The sequence below is a fragment of the Nicotiana tabacum genome, chromosome 3 (assembly GCF_000715075.1).
Source record: "Nicotiana tabacum cultivar K326 chromosome 3, ASM71507v2, whole genome shotgun sequence".
NCBI lineage: Eukaryota > Viridiplantae > Streptophyta > Magnoliopsida > Solanales > Solanaceae > Nicotiana > Nicotiana tabacum.
In genome coordinates this window covers 197202702-197212797 of record NC_134082.1, presented here as the reverse complement: position 1 = coordinate 197212797, position 10096 = coordinate 197202702, and the positions used below count along the sequence as shown (strand labels likewise).

Sequence of the window (10096 nt, the reverse complement as noted above, 5' to 3'; positions counted from 1 at the left end):
GACGAGCTGGGGAGGTTGCTTACGAGCTTGTTTTACCCCCCAATTTATCGGGAGTTCACCTAGTCTTTCACGTGTCTATGCTTCGGAGGTATCATGCCGACTTGTCCCATGTGTTGGACTTCAGTACTATTCAGTTGGATGAGAGCCTGAGTTACGAGGAGGAGCCAATTGCCATTATTGATAGACAGGATCGCCAATTAAGATCCAAGAGGATTTCAGCGGTAAAGGTCCAGTGGAGGGGCCAACCAGTCAATGAGGCAACCTGGGAGTCAGAGGAGGACATGCGGAGCAGATACCCACACTTATTCAATACGTCAGGTACTTTTCTATGACCGTTCGAGGATGAACGTTTGTTTAAGAGGTGGAGAATGTAACTTCCTGACTGGTCGTTTTGCTTTTTAGAACTCCGTTCCCCTAAATAAAACTTCCCGCGCTTGCTTTAACTAATTTACGACTCGCGGGGATGGTTGGTTCAGGAATTGGAAGAATTTGGGTTGAAATATGCTTATTTGATTCCTTAAGATTTTCTTAAAAGGCTAAGTTTGACTTTGGTCAACATTTTGAGCAAGCGAACCCGAATTTGTGTTTTGACGGTCCCTGAGGGTCCGTAGGAAAATATGGGACCTGGGCGTATTCCCGGAATTGAATTCCGAGGTCCCTAGGCCGAGTAATGAATTTTTATTAGAAAATGTTAAACTGAAATTCTAAGGATTTAAAGAAACTAAATTATGATTGATCACATGGGTATCAAGCTCGTATGTTGGTTTCGGAGCCCGGTACAGGTCCAATATAAAATTTACGACTTGCCCGAAAAATTTGGTGTCAATCCGAGTAGTTTAAGGGCGTTTCGGCTCCTTAGAGGAAAATTAAGAACTTGAAGTTCATAAGTTTGATGCAATTGGTTTTATGGAGTGATTCTTAGATTTAGCGTTGTTTCAGGTGTTCCGAAGGTTTGAGTAGGTCCGTTTTATGATTTCAGACTTGTCTGTATGTTCAAGCGGGGCCCGGGAGCCCCGAGCGTCAATCGGATGAGGCTCGAGTGAAGTTGGAAATGTTGAGAAGTGTTGAGGCATCTGCTTCTATCATAATCGCAGAAGCGGTCCGCCTATCGCAGATGCGGCCAAGGTAGGCCAGGCCCAGAACTGCAGAAGCGGCTCCGCAGAAGCGGTCGTAGCCCGCTTGGCCAAATCCGCAGATGCGCGCAATTTCTCGCAGAAGCGGGACCGCAGATGCGGTCCCCTGACCGCAGATGCAGAAATCGCTAAAGCAGTGAGCTTCATTTAATGCGGGTTCTAAGTCATTTTTACCACTTTTCACTCCTCCATTGGCGATTTTGGGAGCTTTTGAGAGAAGACTTCTACCTAGTATCTTGAGGTAAGTTTATCCCACCTATTCTTAGTTTAATGATTGTGTCATAGGTAGATTAAACACTAGGATTTAGGTAAAATCATGGGGTTAGAGCAAAACCTAGGGTTTTGATAAAACTTAGATTTTTCCACGAGATCGGGTATGAAGCGAAGTAGAAATTATATATTATTTATCCTTAGGTTACAAAGAACAACTTTCTTTGAAAATTTTTGGAATCCGGGCACGTGGGCCCGGGTCAGATTTTAGAAAACTTGTGTTTAAGGTTGGTAAATTGCTTTAAAATTTAGGATGTGATTTTATGAGCTTGTATTGACTAGTTCTTACTCCATTTAACTAGTTTTGGATCGTTCGGCTCCAAATTGAGAGTTCGGGCTCGTTCTTGGTATTGGAAGTGCACTTTGGAGCGAGGTGAGTCTCCTTTCTAACCTTGTAAGATGGAATTGTCCCCATAGGAGTAATAATTATATAATTTGCTACTAAATGCGGGAGGTACGTACGCACTAGGTGACGAGAGTTCGTGCGTATCTACTATCATATTAATTGTCTGGGTAGTTTGGGACCCGTGTCATGCTATATTTGCAAATATTATATGTCTTCTTGCTAAAATGATCATTAGGATATGCTAGGGGATTGGAAATGAACATAAGTGAACATATGCTGTGTTGAACACTGGTATGAGTTTATTTGAATATATGCGCCTTCTTGTATTTTTCTGTTGAAAATTGATATTTGGGGATCGGGCCAATCGCCTCGGTAGAAATAGATGCATCTATTGTCACGACCCGGATTTTCCACCCTCGGGAGTCGTGATGGTGCCGACTCGTAGAAGCTAGGCAAGCCACTAAATTTAGAAAATTCTTTACTTCTTTATTTTAATCCTTTTAACAACTTGCTTTAACATGTGATAAATATTTAAATAATAGCGGAATATGAGATTAAGCGGAAGACTTAAACAAAATAAACCAAAATAATTCGGAAATCAACATATGGCTCTACCCAGAAACTGGTGTCAGAACTTTCACGGACTATATATGATTACTACATACAAACGTTTGAAAGAAAGAACACTGTCTGTCTCGGATACAATGTTAACAGAACAAAATAACTGATAGAAGAGACGTCGGGCCTGAGAACGCCTGCAGGACTACCTCGGAATTTCGGTGGACTGAAGGCTGGCTCCCAAGCTTCTGCTGCTGACCCAGTGCTGCTCCGGTATCTGCACATAAGTGCAGAGTGTAGCATCAGCACAACCGACCTCATGTACTGGTAAGTGCCTGGCCTAACCCCGGTAAGGTAGTGACGAGGATAGGACAAGACTTTAGACAAACCTGTGCAATTATATATATATACAGCAGAAAAGAAATACAAAAATAAACAAATAAATATAGGAGGGGGAAACATGCTTCGGGGAATTAAAACAGAATATCAAGAGAATTATAAAGGAATCAAAATCAACCACTAACAAGAATGAGGAAAAACAAAGACAAATTTCACTTTCTTTTCACATCTTGTTACAAGCGTGCAACCCGATCCCGATTCCTGTATCTTGTGCCACCCGCTCCCATTTTATTGTATCTCGTGGTAGGCGTACCACCCACTCTCATTTCATTATATCTTGTGGTAGGCGTACCACCCGCTCCCATTTTATCATATGTTGTGGAAGGCGTACCACCCGCTCCCATTTCATCATATCTTGTGGTAGGCGTACCACCCACTCCCATTTCATCATATCTTATGGTAGGCGTACCACCCGATCCCAATTACAAGCCAATAATAATCACAAGAAATCCCGGCAAGGGAACAAAAGCAATAACAACTTCCCGGTAAGGGAACAATGATATTTCGACAACATCCCGGCAAGGGAATAATACTATCAAAACAAACATCCCGGCAAGGGATCATTAATATCAAACAAAAATCCCGGCAAGGGAACAATGATGATAATAACATATGAAGCGCAATAAGTCACAACGGTGTCATAACAACTATAATACAAGACTCACGGACATGCTTGACACCAACGTATAGATACTCGTCACCATGCCTATACGTCATTCTCCACAATTAACATGTAGCAAATAAGACACAACTCCTAATCCCTCAAGCTAAGGTTAGACCAAACACTTACCTCGCTTTGCAACCAATTCAAAATTCCAACAAGCCTTTGCCTCGCGAATTCGTGCCCGAAATTCTCAAATCTAGTAATAAACTCATGTGCTCACACTCTCAGAGTGCTCAATCTCACTGTCTCATACTCCCACTCATCACTCTCAATCACTCAGAATACTCAATGACTCAGCATTGTATGGTATATGCACTCGGTGCTAGTATGTCAGACTCCGGAGGGGCAGATATCGTCCGAGCGCTAATATAAAGCCAATATGGCTTGCTGCGGCGTGTAGCCCGATTCCATAATAATAGATAAATCCTATAAAGCCTGTTGTAACATGCAGCCTGATCCATAATAATAATATATATAAAGCCAATAAGCCTTGCTGCGGCATGCAACTCGATCCACAACATCACTCACAACACGACTCTCAGGCTCCAACTCAGTCATCAATCTCTCCAGTCTCATGAGCTCACATATCTCGTACCACTTAGCCCAAACAATGATAATGGGATGTAACAGTAAATAATAACCGAGACTGAGATATGATATGCAAATAAATGAATATAACTAAATATATAGTTGTAATTTAAGCAAATAACTCAACAACAGAAATGACCTTAGTGGGCCCCAACGGATTAAGTATATAGCCTAAACATGATTTCTAACATGGATCACAACTCAATTACTCTAAAATGTAAAAAATTCATGGATAGAAACAAGATTAGATGACTATACAGTACCACAGAACCAACCGAGTCATAATTATCACGGTACACGCCCACACGCCCGTCACCTAGTATATGTGTAATGACCCGACTGGTCGTTTTAATTTTTAGAACTCTATTCCCCTAAATAAAACTTCTCGCGCTTGCTTTAAGGAATTTATGACCCACGGGGATGGTTGGTTCAGGAATTGGAAGAATTTGGGTTGGAATATGCTTATTTGATTCCTTAAGATTTCTTAAAAGGCTAAGTTTGACTTTGGTCAACATTTTAAGCAAACAAACCAGAATTTGTGTTTTGACGATCCCAGAAGGTCCGTAGGAAAATATGGGACCTAGGCGTATGCCCGGAATCGAATTCCGAGGTCCTTAGGCCGAGTAAAGAATTTTTATTAGAAAATGTTAAACTGAAATTCTAAGGATTTAAAGAAACTAAATAATGATTAATCACATGGGTATCAGACTTGTATGTTGGTTCCGAAGCCCGGTACAAGTCCAATATAACATTTAAGACTTGCCCGCAAATTTTGGTGTCAATTCGAGTAGTTTAAGGGCGTTTCGGCTCATTAGAGGAAAATTCAATTGGTTTTAGGGAGTGATTCTTTGATTTAGCGTTGTTTTGGGCGTTCCGAAGGTTCGAGTAGGTCCGTTTCATGATTTCAGACTTTTCGCTATGTTCGGGCGGGGCCCGGGAGCCTCGAGCGTCAATCGGACGAGGCTCGAGTGAAGTTGGAAATGTTGAGAAGTGTTGAAGCATCTGCTTCTGTCATAACCGCACCTGCGGTTGGTCGACCGCAGGTGCGGACCGCCTATCGCAGATGCGGCCAAGGTAGGCTAGGCCCAAAACTGTAGAAGCGGCTTCAATATTGCAGAAGCGGTCGCAGCCCGCTTGGCCGGTTCCATAGATGCGCCCAATTTCTCGCAGAAGCGGAAACGCAAATGCGGAAATCGTTGAAGCAGTGAGCTTCATTTAATACGGGTTCTAAGTCATTTTTGCCACTTTTCACTCCTTCATTGGCAATTTTGGGAGCTTTTGAGAGAAGACTTCCACCTAGCATCTTGAGGTAAGTTTATCCCACCTATTCTTAGTTTAATACTTGTGTCTTAGATAGATTAAACACTAGGATTTAGGTAAAATCATGAGGTTAGAGCAAAACCTAGGATTTTGATAAAACTTAGATTTTTCCATGAGATCGGGTATGAAGCGAAGTAGAAATTATATATTATTGATCCTTAGGTTACAAAGAACAACTTTCTTCGAAAAATTTCCTAATCCGGGCACGTGGGCTTGGGGTCGGATTTTAGAAAACTTGTGTTTAAAACTGGAAAATTGCTTTAATAGTTAGGATGTGATCTTATGAGCTTTCATTGACTAGTTCTTACCCCATTTAACTAGTTTTGGATAGTTCGGGCTCGTTCTTGGTATTGGAAGTGCACTTTGGAGTGAGGTGCGTCTCCTTTCTAACCTTGTATGAGAGAATTGTCCCCATAGGAATAATAATTGTATGATTTGATACTAAATACGGGGGCTATATATGCACTAGGTGACGAGAGTCCGTGCGTAGCTACTATCATGTTAATTGCCGGGTAGTTTAGGACCCGTGTCATGCTATATTTGCAAATGTTATATATCTTCTTGCTAATGTGATCATTAGGATATGCTAGGGAATTGGAAATGAACATAAGTGACCATATGCTGTGTTGAACACTGGGTGACGAGTGTCCGGGCGTAGCTACTATCATGTTAATTGTTCGGGTAGTTTAGGACCCGTGTCATGCTATATTTGCAAATGTTATATATCTTCTTGTTAATGTGATCATTAGGATATGCTAGGGAATTGGAAATGAACATAAGTGAACATATGTTGTGTTGAACACTAGTATGAGTTTATTTGAATATAAATGCACCTTCTTGTATTTTTCTGTTGAAAATTGATATTTCGGGATCGGGCCGATCGCCTCGGTAGAAATAGATGCATCTATGGTTCGTGCCATTCGACCCTCTGGCAGTGCACAGTTTCTTTTATGTTGGATCAGACCATTGACCTCAGAATAACGTGCACATGATATTTATGTGAATTTATTATTAATGACCTGCCTGATACATGGCTTACATTGTAAAGGATTAGCTGGGGTATTAAAATGACATGACTTAGAAATACTTATTTCAACTGTTATATATTGTGACCATCATGCCTGCATAAATATCATATTATATTATTTGGCCCTAGTAAGTATCAAGTCGACCTCTCGTCTCTACTTCTTCGAGATTAGACGGGATACTTACTGAGTACATATTATTTATGTACTCATGTTACGCTTCTGTACTTAATTGTACAGGTTCTGAGGCAGGTTCATCTGACTATCAGACCGGTGCGCGTCCCTGATCATAGTCCGAGACTTTCACGATGAGTTGCTTCCCTTTGTGTGCCGATCAGCAGCTGGATGGAGTCTTCCTTACTTTTGACTGTCTATTCTATTTCACACAGTAGGATAGATGTATTATTTTATATATTCTACTAGTTGCCCACAGCTTGTGACACCATGTCTTGACACACACATATAGACGTTTCTTTTGGATTGTTTAATTATTATTGAATGTTGCATGTTATCACCTGCTTTTAATTGCAAATTAAGAAAAATGTTGTAACTGTTTGGGTAAGTAAAATAAGAATTCACTAATACTTCCACGTTGGCTTGCCTGACAACGGTGTTGGGCGCCCTCATGACCTATTATGGAAAAATGGGTCGTGACAACATGGTATCAGAGCACTAGGCTCATGTAGGTCTCACAAGCTATGTACCTAATAGAGTCTTGCGGATCGATATGGAGACGTCTGTATTTATCTTCGAGAGGCTATAAGGTGTTAGGAAAACTACTCTTTATTCATTTCCTGTCGTGCAGTGGTTGGTATAAGACGTTGGTATATTGGAGTCGCATGGGGTTGACTTTACTACTTTTCAGATAGAGGGCAGGGCCTATAGATGGTGGTAGTCTTGTGTTCTTGGCAGGACAGCAGGTTCCCCTTCCCTCACTTGGGGTCAGTTCACATAGGTATTCTTGGATAGGTACATTCCACCCTTTGAGAGGGAAGAGCTGCGGTATCAGTTTGAGCATCTAGAGCAGGGTCAGATGTTTGTGATTGATTATGAGGCGAGGTTTTCTGAGTTGTCTCGTCATGCACTAATGATACTTCCCACTGATGCAGAGAGAGTGCAGAGATTTGTTGTGGGGTTGCACCCCGGTATTCGAGCTAGCATGGCCCGAGAGGTGGAGATGAGTATTAAGTATCAGCTAGTGGTGGAGATTACTCGCAGGATTGATGGATATCGCCAGAGGGGTAGAGAGCAGATTCAACAAGACAAGAGGGCCCGATTTTTGGGAGAGTTCAGAGGTGTGCCAGCTAGGGGTAGAGGTCACTTTGGGAGGGATCAGCCCAACAGAACCCCGTATTTAGCACCACCACCACCTCCCCGAGCTACTCTAGTAAGACCATATTTTAGTGCGATGCCGGAGAGTTCTTACCGCCCACCAGCTATTCAGGGTTCCTCCGGCGGGTATTCAGGTCCACATGGTTCTTCTGATTCTTATTTTAGTGCTATGCCAGAGAGTTTATACCATCCATCGGCTATTCAGGCTTCTTCCAGTGGGTCTACAGGCCATCAGGGTCAGCCATCAAGGCAGCAGGTCACCGCACCATGGGGTTGTTTCGAGTGCGGAGACCTTGGTCATATGAGGAGATACTGCCCCAGGCTTCGGGGCAAGGCAGTGTTGCAGGGTCAGTAGCCTATGATTTCTGCACCAGCTGCCCCGCCACCTATAGGTGGAGGGCAGACTAGTAGGGGTCGTCCTAGAGGTAGAGGCTAGGCAGGAGAGGTTAGCCAGCTACTGCTTAGTCAGGTGGAGGCCAGCCAGCCGGCGCTCCAGCCAGATTTTATGCCCTTCTAACTAGGCCAGATGCATTGGCCTCAGATGTCGTCATCACATATATTATTTTCATCAGCGGTAGAGATGCTTCGGTATTATTTGATCTAGGTTCTACCTATTCATATGTGTCATCTCTGTTTGCTCGTTTTCTGGTTATTGCTCTTAAGCCCTTGGGCACTCCTGTTCATATGTCCACTCCTATGGTCGATTCTATGGTTGTGGATTAGATCTACAGTCTTATGTGGTCACACTTTGTGGTTTCGAGACTAGAGAAGATCTCATGTTGCTCAATATGATCGATTTTGAGATCATCCTGGGCATGGATTGGTTATCTCTGTATCATGCCGTGCTAAATTGCCATGCCAAGACTATTACTTTAGCGATGCCAAGGTTGGAGTGGAAGGATTCCACAGTTGATACATCTAGCCGGGTTATCTCTTTCCTAAAGGCTCGTCATATGGTCGAGAAGGGGTGTTTGACTTACTTGGCTTATGTTCGGGATACCACTATAGGGTCTTCGAAGATTGATTCAGTTCCAGTATTCGAGAGTTTGCCGATGTGTTTCCTTTTGATCTTCCTGGCATGCCACCGGATCATGATATTGATTTCTGTATTAATTTGGCTCCAGGCACCCATCCTGTATATATCCCACAATACTGTATGGCTCCAAAGGAGTTGAAGGAGCAACTTGAGGAGTTGTTAGCAAAGGGGTTTGTAAGACCCAGTGTATTGCCTTGGGGCGAACCAGTGTTATTTGTGAAGAAGAAGGATGAGACTATGCGGATGTGCATTGATTACCGCCAGTTGAACAAAGTCACCATCAAGAACAAGTATCCGTTGCCTCTTATCGATGATTTGTTTGACCAGTTGCAGTGTGACAGGGTGTTCTCCAAGATTGACTTAAGGTCAGGATATCATCAGTTGAAGATTCGGGACTCGAATGTTCCGAAGATTGCATTCCAGACTAGATATGGCCATTATGAGTTCCTGGTGATGTCCTTTGACTTGACTAATACCCCAACAATATTCATGGACTTGATGAACAGGGTATTCAGGCCTTACATTGATTCATTTGTCGTCGTCTTCATTGACGACATCTTGATATACTCTCATAGCCTGGGAGAGCGCGAGCATCATTTGAGGGTAGTGCTTCAGACCTTGCGAGAGCAGAAGCTATATGCTAATTTCTCCAAATGTGAGTTCTGGCCAGAGTCAGTGACATTTTTGGGGCATATTGTGTCAGGAGAGGGTATTAAGGTGGACCCCAAGAAGGTTGAGGCAATTCAGAGTTGGCCACGTCCTACTTTGGTGACCGAGATCAGGAGTTTTCTGGGGTTAACATGTTATTACAGACGATTCATGCAGGGCTTTTCATCTATTGCATCACCTCTAACTAGATTGTTCCAGAAGGGTGCTCCCTTTCGTTGGTCTGATGATTGTGAGGCGAGCTTTCAGAAGCTCAAGACAGCCTTGACTACAACACCAGTTCTTGTGTTGCCTTCCGATTCAGGGATGTATATGGTATATTGTGACGCTTCACGCGTTGGATTTAGGTGTGTATTGTTGCAAGAAGGGCGAATTATTGCATATGCTTCGCGTCAGCTGAAGATCCATGAGAAGAATTATCCTGTGCACGATTTGGAGTTGGCCGCGATTGTTTGTGCTCTTAAGATATGGAGGCATTACCTGTACGGGGTATCATGTGAGATTTATACTGGTCATCGCAGCTTACAACACTTGTTCAAGCAGAGGGATCTCAATTTGAGGCAGCGTAGATGGCTTGAGTTGCTAAAGGATTAATGCATCACCATTCTTTATCACCTGGGCAAGGCAAATGTGGTTGCAGATGCCTTAAGCAGGAAAGCAGAGAGTATGAGTAGCTTGACATTCATTCCAACAGAGGAGAGGCCACTAGATTTGGACATCCAGTCCTTGGCTAACAGACTTGTGAGGTTGGATATTTAA

General features: G+C 42.9%; 1 long non-coding RNA gene across 1 annotated transcript; it reads left to right on the top strand.

Moving 5' to 3' along the window:
* The first annotated feature begins 1676 nt into the window (after positions 1 to 1676).
* LOC142179573 (uncharacterized) lies at positions 1677 to 6887 on the top strand. The gene is made up of 2 exons (XR_012708100.1): positions 1677 to 1776; positions 6544 to 6887. It is a non-coding gene; the product is annotated as an uncharacterized LOC142179573 (long non-coding RNA).
* The last annotated feature ends 3209 nt before the right edge of the window (positions 6888 to 10096 follow it).